Source organism: Ranitomeya variabilis, chromosome 4 (genome assembly GCF_051348905.1).
Source record: "Ranitomeya variabilis isolate aRanVar5 chromosome 4, aRanVar5.hap1, whole genome shotgun sequence".
NCBI classification, from domain to species: Eukaryota; Metazoa; Chordata; class Amphibia; order Anura; family Dendrobatidae; genus Ranitomeya; species Ranitomeya variabilis.
In genome coordinates this window covers 666090061-666103059 of record NC_135235.1, presented here as the reverse complement: position 1 = coordinate 666103059, position 12999 = coordinate 666090061, and positions in this window count along the sequence as shown.

Below are 12999 nucleotides of genomic sequence, written 5' to 3'. Positions count from 1 at the left end.
TCAGCATGCAACAAAGCTGACCGCAAATTTTTCTTAACACACGGAATCGCAAAAGACGGAGCCGGAATAACAAAACCTTCCGTAAAACCTGACAACAACAAGGACGCCTTTTCCCTATCCGGATATCTATTTAGATAAGGGGCCATCCTTTCCACTATCACTGGAGTCTCCCCCATGGGAATTACCGGAACCGGCCTTTCCTTTACTCTTTTTGAAACACTTTGCGGCACCATGAGAGGAGCCGCTACAGTGCGAGCACAAATGTTTAAACTTACAATTGACTCCAAATTTACACTGCCCTTCGTTGAATTGCCAACACACTCCCAGCTTCTGTCCGCCTGTCTGACTGGCGTTGCCTGAGGACCCTCCAGCACCTGACTGGGAACCATGGCCGGAACCTCCGGCCCCCCCGGGAAAGGGATGGCCAAACCTGTATTGCGCCATAACCCTTAACCAGAGACCGATGTCTTTTTGGTCCCACCTAATAGCCGGCCGAACCGCTTTTCGCTGTCTAAACTGCTCATCGTACCTGAGCCATGCTTGACCGCCATACACCCTATGTGCTTCGCTGATAGAATCCATGTAACAAAATAACCCCGAGCAATTCTCGGGAGCCTTCTCGCCTATCACACTGCCCAGGATGGCGAAAGCCTGAAGCCAATTAGTAAACGTCTGAGGAATCAAACGCCACCGCCGTTTTTCTTCCTCCTCTTTTTTGGTATCCTCTTTCTTTGCCTTATCAAGATTAAATTTCTCAAGAGGAAGCAAAGAAAAAATTTCCACGTATTCGTCTTTACTTATCTTTTCCCTTACCTCTTTCTTAAGATGGGCACCCAACGGGCCCTCAAAACACACGTATACCTCCCCATGGGCCCGATCGTCCAAATGGATCCTACACTCCTTCTCCTTTTCCGTCTGCACCGAAACGGACACCGGCTCCGCAACCAAGGCCTGCGCCACCGCCGCACTACCCTGTCCCGGTAGCCCCCCTGACCAGGCTCCCAAATGACTCTGCGGACCCACCCCCCGATCCAACCTCGCTAGCAGGCTCTGGACATTAGCCAAAAGCTCCCTAACCCCTGCCGCTTCTCCGCCACCTGCCAAACCGGACCCCACAGCAACGCCAGGCACCCCCTGACCCCCACTCACTGCAGGTGACCACGCATCTGACGGACAAGAACGAGGCACAGACACAGACGCATACTCACCGGGCTGCGAGGAATCTGTGGTCCCTCCAGCCGGAGTGCTGGCCTCCAGACGTCCTTGAGCTGGCCAATCCGCCACCGGCCCGTCCACCGTGTGTCCTCGGCGCTGACCATCTGAGGCACTCTGGAACGCAGCTGATGCAGGGTGCCTATGGATGGGACTCCCCCCGCCTGCAGATCCTGCCGTCTGCGTGGAGGAGCTTGACATGCGCCGCCCGATGTCCGCCGCGCTCGTCGCAGCAGCCGCAAGCCGGCGTGATCGTGGCCCAGGAACAGGGGAACCCCCCGCCGCCGCTGCAGAGGCCAGCCCGGCGTCGTCCTGCCTCAGGCCGCCCGCGCTCATCACCACCAACGAACCTCCGGACCTGGTTGATCTAGCCGAGGCAGGCCGCGCGGCAGGCACATCACCGCCGCGGCCTCCCGATGCTGCAGGCCCCAGACGCTGCCCGGCGCGTCTTGGCTCCGCCCCCACCATGCCACGAGGTGAGGGCCTTGCTACCGCCGCTGTGCCCCGTCTAGCGTTCGGATTCCTCCCAGGCCGGAGCCGGACAACCGCTGCACTTACCGGCGCCCGGCCTGGAGGGTCCCGTGAGGGGCTCCTTCGCCTGCGGGGGGCACAAGGCCCGGAATCTGGTGACAGCCGCTCGGGGGGCCGCGACCGCCGAGCTCGTCGAACCAAAGGAGGGACTGCAGATAAAGATCCTCCACCGCCGCCGTCGACAAGGTGAGCCACCTGCGCTTCCAGCCACCCAGCAGGGCGCGAAGCTGCAGCCGCCCTCAGGCTCTCTAACACGGCGTCCACGCTGGCCATGTCGCTTCAAGGAGAGGTGAGCGGGAAACTGCCAGCCCCCACCCCCTGCCCTCTACACTACCCCCCCTTGAGTCAGGCCACCCCCCATTAATTTCCCTACAAAACGCCCACCTCCTCCTCTCCTAATCCATGTCATGATGGCCTTCACTTAGGCCGCGGGGGGAGGGGGGCGGCTCGTTCCGGCCTGTCCTATACTACATGTGATGTCGGTGTCCTGCCTGTGAGGTGACACTATACTACATGTGATGTCAGTGTCCTACCTGTGAGGTGACACTATTCTACATGTGATGTGGGTGTCCTGCCTGTGAGATGACACTATACTACATGTGATGTCGGTGTCCTGCCTGTGAGGTGATATTATACTACATGTGATCTCGCTGTCCTACCTGTGAGGTGACACTATACTACATGTGATGTCGGTGTCCTGCCTGTGAGGTGACACTATACTACATGGGATGTCAGTGTCCTACCTGAGAGGTGACACTATACTACATGTGATGTCAGTGTCCTACCTGAGAGGTGACACTATACTACATGTGGTGTCGGTGTCCTGCCTGTGAGGTGACACTATACTACATGTGATGTCGGTGTCCTGCCTGTGAGGTGACACTATACTACATGTGGTGTCGGTGTCCTGCCTGTGAGATGACACTATACTTCATTTGATGTCGGTGTCCTGCCTGCGAGATGACACTGTACTACATGTGATGTCAGTGTCCTACCTGTGAGATGACACTATACTACATGTGATGTCGGTGTCCTACCTGAGAGGTGACACTATACTACATGTGATGTCGGTGTCCTACCTGAGAGGTGACACTATACTACATGTGATGTCAGTGTCCTACCTGTGAGGTGACACTATACTACATGTGATGTCGGTGTCCTGCCTGTGAGGTGACACTATACTACATGTGATGTCGGTGTCCTACCTGTGAGGTGACACTATACTACATGTGATGTCGGTGTCCTGCCTGTGAGGTGACACTATACTACATGTGATGTCGGTGTCCTACCTGTGAGCTGACACTTGACACTGGTATAGTCGAAGACGATCCGTGAACTAGCAAATGACAACCGACCATTATTCCCCCCACCCCACCCCGTACCCCGATTAACGACAGAGACCAAATTTTAGTTGGAATAATATAGGCCACAGCAGCCTCTTTTATTAACATAACAACAATTAACATTAAATGTAAAAGCATTACATTCCTTTTATTTAAAACTAGGAGAAGTCCTTGGAGCCCCACACGAATCTGGTGATTTAAAAACCCATAACGTGAACATAACTAAAACCAATGATTTTTACTCCCAGCCGTTGTAAACCTGGCTCGGGAGCACCAAAAAACCCACAAGTGGGTTCACTGTTCACGTTAAATCTGGAGATCCGAGCCCCCCTGCCGGAACTCCCCACCACCATTCACCAGATCCGAAAAATAGTAAACACCAAAAACAGGGGAGCCCTATGCCAATGGACCCCCCCAAACCAATTTTAACCAACTCCAAGGACTCCCCCCAGCCGCATAGGCCGCAATGACCCAACATTACCAAAACTAAATAAAACTAACATTCCCCACTCATCATGTCACCCCAAATAACCAAAATATTAAGGGCGGGAGGGAGGGACGCTTCAAGGAGAGGTGAGCGGGAAACTGCCAGCCCCCACCCCCTGCCCTCTACACTACTCCCCCTTGAGTCAGGCCACCCCCCATTAATTTCCCTACAAAACGCCCACCTCCTCCTCTACTAATCCATGTCATGATGGCCTTCACTTAGGCCGCGGGGGGAGGGGGGCGGCTCGTTCCGGCCTGTCCTTGACACTGGTATAGTCGAAGACGATCCGTGAACTAGCAAATGACAACCGACCATTATTCCCCCCACCCCACCCCGTACCCCGATTAACGACAGAGACCAAATTTTAGTTGGAATAATATAGGCCACAGCAGCCTCTTTTATTAACATAACAACAATTAACATTAAATGTAAAAGCATTACATTCCTTTTATTTAAAACTAGGAGAAGTCCTTGGAGCCCCACACGAATCTGGTGATTTAAAAACCCATAACGTGAACATAACTAAAACCAATGATTTTTACTCCCAGCCGTTGTAAACCTGGCTCGGGAGCACCAAAAAACCCACAAGTGGGTTCACTGTTCACGTTAAATCTGGAGATCCGAGCCCCCCTGCCGGAACTCCCCACCACCATTCACCAGATCCGAAAAATAGTAAGCACCAAAAACAGGGGAGCCCTATGCCAATGGACCCCCCCAAACCAATTTTAACCAACTCCAAGGACTCCCCCCAGCCGCCACAACGAAAGGCCTTTGAAAACCTCAAAGGCCTGAGACCCCACCAGACCGCAAAGCCATGGCCCGTTCAATCCCTTCTTGCAAAGCAAGAGACCAAAAATCCATCCCCACGGCATTCAGATGAACACCGTCAGCCAACCAATAACCACCTTTACCCGTTTCCAGTTCGAAATGTCTCACTGCCACGCCCCCATTTCGAGACACAAAGGCAGACACCGACCTGTTCACCTTTATCCGAGCCTTATCAAGTTTCTCCAAAGACCGCATATGTTTCCAACGTTTACGCGGCACAATGTCAGACCATACGATGGTCAAACCCGGATACAACACCCATAACCGCAAGCAGTCTTGCTTAATATCGGTTATCAGTTCCCGAAAAGGCCGAACCCCCAGATCATTACCCCCTACGTGCAACACTAATACATCCGGGGCTTTATCCAAACTCACACTATTGTGGATCTCCCGCAACACCCGGTTCCAAAGCATCCCCCGAAAGCCCAACCACCGTAGTAATGCTACGCTGCGATCGAAACCGAGCTGTCGACCCGCCGTCCGCATGTCCGCGCGCAGAGCTCCCCAATGCACATAGGAGTGTCCGAAAATCCACACCAATAATGCCCGGGAACCTGAAAAAACAAAACACAATTAAAATTGTGCTTACACCAAAACAGACGCTGCCATCATAACTCTTAACACAACCCTTCGACCATTCCCTGTGGCCGCACATAACTACGAAATCTGCTCGAGCGCCATCTGCCGATCCGTCGAATGGCAGAAGCCCCCAATCCCCCGATTGCCGCTTCAGTCGCGGCCCCAATGCGAAAGGAATGGGAAGCAAAACCCGCCCCATCCAAACCCAAAAACGCAATAGCCTTTTTAAAAACCGCCGAGAATTGATGACGAGACAGGCAAGAGCCATCCTGATGACATAGCAAAGACCGATCACGCCTAGGTTGAAGACCCCAAAACTCGCGCAGACATGCCACAGGACACATAGCTGAACCTGCGACTGAGCCCAAAACAATTCTGCTACCACGACCCTCCTGATCTGATTTGGATCGTCGCAGCCAAAGCTCAACACTCCCATCAGCCAAGAATACATCCCTAGCCAACAGACCCCCCGACACCAGTTTATTAGGTGACACCAACTCACCCACGCGGAAGGCCCCAAAAAAGGCAAGCGAAAAAGCTAGCCGAAACAAACAAAGCTCAAAAACTGAAAAACATACAGATGACAATACCTCCCCCAACCTTTCTAACAGTGAAAAGGAAACCGGCCGCCTAGAATCCAATTTCTCCGGCCGCCGTCGAAAACCTTTTACCGCCCGCTGCACCAAAAAGGACTTAGTAACATCAACCATACCCCGCAATTTGCAACCAAATGCCAAAGCCGCTAAGACCCTTGACACTTTGGAAGAAGACCATCCACCCGCCGCCCCACGGCTCAACCACGACAGCAAGATACCCACCTGATACTGCTGGCTAACCCCGCAAAAACCCGCTGGAAACAAAACCTCCCACTCCTGCCAAATAGACTGATAAGCCTCCCAGGTTCTAGGAGCCAACGATGCCTTAATCAATGCCTGTGCGTCCCGGATACCACCTGCCAAAGTTCCGCAGGGCACTCCAAACCAACCGTCTGCGCCTCCGGAGCCAATAAGCGAAAACGATCGAACTGTAAACGAGAAAGAGAGTCAGCAATGCCATTATGGACCCCCGGTACATGCGACGCCGTTACGTGCGCATTCAAATTCAAACACAACAGCACCAACTGCCGTAACACACACACCACCGGAGGTGATGATGCAGACAAACTGTTGATCGAGCAAACGACCCCCATGTTATCGCAGTGAAAACGAACTCTCCTGTTTCGAAAAACCCCTTGCCACAAATGCACTGCAACCAAAATGGGAAAAATTTCCAAAAGTGCGACGTTACGAACTAGGCCCGCAGAAAACCAAGTCGCCGGCCACTCAGCCGCGCACCATTGTCCTTGAAAATACGCTCCAAAGCCCGACCCGCCTGCGGCATCGGTAAACAACTCCAAAGACTCGTTGTCAATTACCTTCTCAATAAACAATGACCTGCCATTATAAGTCTCCAAGAATTCACTCCACACCACCAAATCATCTTTATGCTCAGCAGATAGGCGTACAAAATGATGAGGAGCCGTAACTCCCGCAGTAGCGCTCGCCAGCCTCCTAGAAAAAACTCTGCCCATCGGCATGACCCGACAAGCGAAATTTAGTTTACCTAGCAATGACTGCAAATCTCGCAACGGCAACTTGCGCAGGCGACCAGCCCGCCGCACGCCGTCCCTAAGACCAGCCAGCTTGTCTTCCGGCAACCGAAACTCCCCCAAAACAGTATCAATGACGATACCTAAAAAACATAAGCACGTGCTCGGACCTTCGGTCTTACCAGGAGCCAGCGGAACGCCAAAGCGAAAAGCCACCCATTCAATTGCCCTCAAAATCCTGGAACAACGATCAGACCCAGCCGGGCCGACACACAAAAAATCGTCTAAATAATGCAAAACCGAATCGCACCCAGAAACGTCACGTACCACCCATTCCAAAAATGAACTAAATGCCTCGAACAAGGCACAAGATAAAGAACAGCCCATGGGCAAACATCTGTCAACAAAAAATCGGCCATCCCAAAAACAACCTAGAAGTCTAACGCTAGATGGGTGGACAGGCAGCAAACGAAAGGCAGATTCTATATCCGTCTTGGCAAGAAGGGCGCCTCTTCCGCATTTTTGCACCCACACCACCGCCTCATCAAAAGATGCGTACACCACTGAACACAAATCCGGATCGATGCCATCATTCACCGATCGACCCTTGGGATACGACAAGTGTTGGATGAGGCGAAATTTTCCAACCTCCTTCTTAGGAACTACTCCCAACGGAGAAACCACTAAATCCTCAAACGGAGCCAGTTCAAACGGACCCGCCATACGCCCCAACGCCACCTCCTTACTCAATTTTTCCGACACTACGTCAGCATGCAACAAAGCTGACCGCAAATTTTTCTTAACACACGGAATCGCAAAAGACGGAGCCGGAATAACAAAACCTTCCGTAAAACCTGACAACAACAAGGACGCCTTTTCCCTATCCGGATATCTATTTAGATAAGGGGCCATCCTTTCCACTATCACTGGAGTCTCCCCCATGGGAATTACCGGAACCGGCCTTTCCTTTACTCTTTTTGAAACACTTTGCGGCACCATGAGAGGAGCCGCTACAGTGCGAGCACAAATGTTTAAACTTACAATTGACTCCAAATTTACACTGCCCTTCGTTGAATTGCCAACACACTCCCAGCTTCTGTCCGCCTGTCTGACTGGCGTTGCCTGAGGACCCTCCAGCACCTGACTGGGAACCATGGCCGGAACCTCCGGCCCCCCCGGGAAAGGGATGGCCAAACCTGTATTGCGCCATAACCCTTAACCAGAGACCGATGTCTTTTTGGTCCCACCTAATAGCCGGCCGAACCGCTTTTCGCTGTCTAAACTGCTCATCGTACCTGAGCCATGCTTGACCGCCATACACCCTATGTGCTTCGCTGATAGAATCCATGTAACAAAATAACCCCGAGCAATTCTCGGGAGCCTTCTCGCCTATCACACTGCCCAGGATGGCGAAAGCCTGAAGCCAATTAGTAAACGTCTGAGGAATCAAACGCCACCGCCGTTTTTCTTCCTCCTCTTTTTTGGTATCCTCTTTCTTTGCCTTATCAAGATTAAATTTCTCAAGAGGAAGCAAAGAAAAAATTTCCACGTATTCGTCTTTACTTATCTTTTCCCTTACCTCTTTCTTAAGATGGGCACCCAACGGGCCCTCAAAACACACGTATACCTCCCCATGGGCCCGATCGTCCAAATGGATCCTACACTCCTTCTCCTTTTCCGTCTGCACCGAAACGGACACCGGCTCCGCAACCAAGGCCTGCGCCACCGCCGCACTACCCTGTCCCGGTAGCCCCCCTGACCAGGCTCCCAAATGACTCTGCGGACCCACCCCCCGATCCAACCTCGCTAGCAGGCTCTGGACATTAGCCAAAAGCTCCCTAACCCCTGCCGCTTCTCCGCCACCTGCCAAACCGGACCCCACAGCAACGCCAGGCACCCCCTGACCCCCACTCACTGCAGGTGACCACGCATCTGACGGACAAGAACGAGGCACAGACACAGACGCATACTCACCGGGCTGCGAGGAATCTGTGGTCCCTCCAGCCGGAGTGCTGGCCTCCAGACGTCCTTGAGCTGGCCAATCCGCCACCGGCCCGTCCACCGTGTGTCCTCGGCGCTGACCATCTGAGGCACTCTGGAACGCAGCTGATGCAGGGTGCCTATGGATGGGACTCCCCCCGCCTGGAGATCCTGCCGTCTGCGTGGAGGAGCTTGACATGCGCCGCCCGATGTCCGCCGCGCTCGTCGCAGCAGCCGCAAGCCGGCGTGATCGTGGCCCAGGAACAGGGGAACCCCCCGCCGCCGCTGCAGAGGCCAGCCCGGCGTCGTCCTGCCTCAGGCCGCCCGCGCTCATCACCACCAACGAACCTCCGGACCTGGTTGATCTAGCCGAGGCAGGCCGCGCGGCAGGCACATCACCGCCGCGGCCTCCCGATGCTGCAGGCCCCAGACGCTGCCCGGCGCGTCTTGGCTCCGCCCCCACCATGCCACGAGGTGAGGGCCTTGCTACCGCCGCTGTGCCCCGTCTAGCGTTCGGATTCCTCCCAGGCCGGAGCCGGACAACCGCTGCACTTACCGGCGCCCGGCCTGGAGGGTCCCGTGAGGGGCTCCTTCGCCTGCGGGGGGCACAAGGCCCGGAATCTGGTGACAGCCGCTCGGGGGGCCGCGACCGCCGAGCTCGTCGAACCAAAGGAGGGACTGCAGATAAAGATCCTCCACCGCCGCCGTCGACAAGGTGAGCCACCTGCGCTTCCAGCCACCCAGCAGGGCGCGAAGCTGCAGCCGCCCTCAGGCTCTCTAACACGGCGTCCACGCTGGCCATGTCGCTTCAAGGAGAGGTGAGCGGGAAACTGCCAGCCCCCACCCCCTGCCCTCTACACTACCCCCCCTTGAGTCAGGCCACCCCCCATTAATTTCCCTACAAAACGCCCACCTCCTCCTCTCCTAATCCATGTCATGATGGCCTTCACTTAGGCCGCGGGGGGAGGGGGGCGGCTCGTTCCGGCCTGTCCTATACTACATGTGATGTCGGTGTCCTGCCTGTGAGGTGACACTATACTACATGTGATGTCAGTGTCCTACCTGTGAGGTGACACTATTCTACATGTGATGTGGGTGTCCTGCCTGTGAGATGACACTATACTACATGTGATGTCGGTGTCCTGCCTGTGAGGTGATATTATACTACATGTGATCTCGCTGTCCTACCTGTGAGGTGACACTATACTACATGTGATGTCGGTGTCCTGCCTGTGAGGTGACACTATACTACATGTGATGTCGGTGTCCTACCTGTGAGGTGACACTATACTACATGTGATGTCGGTGTCCTGCCTGTGAGGTGACACTATACTACATGTGATGTCGGTGTCCTGCCTGTGAGGTGACACTATTCTACATGTGATGTGGGTGTCCTGCCTGTGAGATGACACTATACTACATATGATGTCGGTGTCCTGCCTGTAAGGTGACACTATACTACATGTGATGTCGGTGTCCTGCCTGTAAGGTGACACTATACTACATGTGATGTCGGTGTCCTGCCTGTGAGGTGACACTATACTACATGTGATGTGGGTGTCCTGCCTGTGAGATGACGCTATGCTTCATGTGATGTCGGTGTCCTGCCTGCGAGATGACACTGTACTACATGTGATGTCGGTGTCCTGCCTGTGAGGTGACACTATACTACATGTGATGTCGGTGTCCTACCTGTGAGGTGACACTATACTACATGTGATGTGTGTGTCCTGCCTGTGAGGTGACACTATACTACATGTGATGTCGGTGTCCTACCTGTGAGGTGACACTATACTACATGTGATGTCGGTGTCCTGCCTGTGAGGTGACACTATACTACATGTGATGTCGGTGTCCTGCCTGTGAGGTGACACTATTCTACATTTGATGTCGGTGTCCTGCCTGTGAGATGACACTATACTACATGTGATGTCGGTGTCCTGCCTGTAAGGTGACACTATACTACATGTGATGTCGGTGTCCTGCCTGTAAGGTGACACTATGCTACATGTGATTTCGGTGTCCTGCCTGTGAGGTGACACTATACTACATGTGATGTGGGTGTCCTGCCTGTGAGATGACGCTATGCTTCATGTGATGTCGGTGTCCTGCCTGTGAGGTGACACTATACTACATGGGATGTCAGTGTCCTACCTGAGAGGTGACACTATACTACATGTGATGTCAGTGTCCTACCTGAGAGGTGACACTATACTACATGTGATGTCGGTGTCCTACCTGTGAGGTGACACTATACTACATGTGATGTCGGTGTCCTGCCTGTGAGGTGACACTATTCTACATGTGATGTCGGTGTCCTGCCTGTGAGGTGACACTATTCTACATGTGATGTGGGTGTCCTGCCTGTGAGATGACACTATACTACATGTGATGTCGGTGTCCTGCCTGTAAGGTGACACTATACTACATGTGATGTCGGTGTCCTGCCTGTAAGGTGACACTATACTACATGTGATGTCGGTGTCCTGCCTGTGAGGTGACACTATACTACATGTGATGTGGGTGTCCTGCTTGTGAGATGACACTATGCTTCATGTGATGTCGGTGTCCTGCCTGCGAGATGACACTGTACTACATGTGATGTTGGTGTCCTGCCTGTGAGGTGACACTATACTACATGGGATGTCAGTGTCCTACCTGAGAGGTGACACTATACTACATGTGATGTCAGTGTCCTACCTGAGAGGTGACACTATACTACATGTGGTGTCGGTGTCCTGCCTGTGAGGTGACACTATACTACATGTGATGTCGGTGTCCTGCCTGTGAGGTGACACTATACTACATGTGGTGTCGGTGTCCTGCCTGTGAGATGACACTATACTTCATGTGATGTCAGTGTCCTGCCTGCGAGATGACACTGTACTACATGTGATGTCAGTGTCCTACCTGTGAGGTGACACTATACTACATGTGATGTCGGTGTCCTACCTGAGAGGTGACACTATACTACATGTGATGTCGGTGTCCTACCTGAGAGGTGACACTATACTACATGTGATGTCAGTGTCCTACCTGTGAGGTGACACTATACTACATGTGATGTCAGTTTCCTACCTGAGAGGTGACACTATACTACATGTGATGTCAGTGTCCTACCTGTGAGGTGACACTATACTACATGTGATGTCGGTGTCCTGCCTGTGAGGTGACACTATACTACATGTGGTGTCGGTGTCCTGCCTGTGAGATGACACTATACTTCATGTGATGTCGGTGTCCTGCCTGCGAGATGACACTGTACTACATGTGATGTCAGTGTCCTACCTGTGAGGTGACACTATACTACATGTGATGTCAGTGTCCTACCTGAGAGGTGACACTATACTACATGTGATGTCGGTGTCCTACCTGAGAGGTGACACTATACTACATGTGATGTCGGTGTCCTGCCTGTGAGGTGACACTATACTACATGTGATGTCAGAGTCCTGAGAGGTGACACTATACTACATGTGGTGTCAGTGTCCTACCTGAGAGGTGACACTATACTACATGTGATGTCGGTGTCCTACCTGAGAGGTGACACTATACTACATGTGATGTCGGTGTCCTGCCTGTGAGGTGACACTATACTACATGTGATGTCAGAGTCCTGAGAGGTGACACTATACTACATGTGGTGTCAGTGTCCTACCTGTGAGGTGACACTATACTACATGTGATGTCGGTGTCCTACCTGAGAGGTGACACTATACTACATGTGATGTCAGTGTCCTGCCTGAGAGGTGACACTATACTACATGTGATGTCAGTGTCCTGCCTGTAAGGTGACACTATACTACATGTGATGTCAGTGTCCTACCTGAGAGGTGACACTATACTACATGTGATGTCGGTGTCCTGCCTGTGAGGTGACACTATACTACATGTGATGTCAGAGTCCTGAGAGGTGACACTATACTACATGTGGTGTCAGTGTCCTACATGTGAGGTGACACTATACTACATGTGATGTTAGTGTCCTACCTGAGAGGTGACACTATACTACATGTGATGTCGGTGTCCTGCCTGTGAGGTGACACTATACTACATGTGATGTCAGAGTCCTGAGAGGTGACACTATACTACATGTGATGTCAGTGTCCTACATGTGAGGTGACACTACATATACTACATGTGATGTCGGTGAGTTCATTCCTTAGACTTTGTATTCTCTTTCGAGGTTGTATGTACCTGACATTTACATATGATGGATGCTCAGGTGAGTGGGCTTAGGAAGAAGGATACTTATATTGTAAAGTTTTCAGTAATATAAGGGCTAATTAAGGTATATAAAAGAATTGTCCAGAGAAAAATAGCCCAGGGTCACGTGAGTGACGATTCTCTCATGCGAGAGAATAGGCTCAATTTTGCTACTGACATTGGGCTCCAACTATCATCCGAGTTTGATCTGGGTGTCATCTTAGTGTGATCCGATTCTCTTGGAT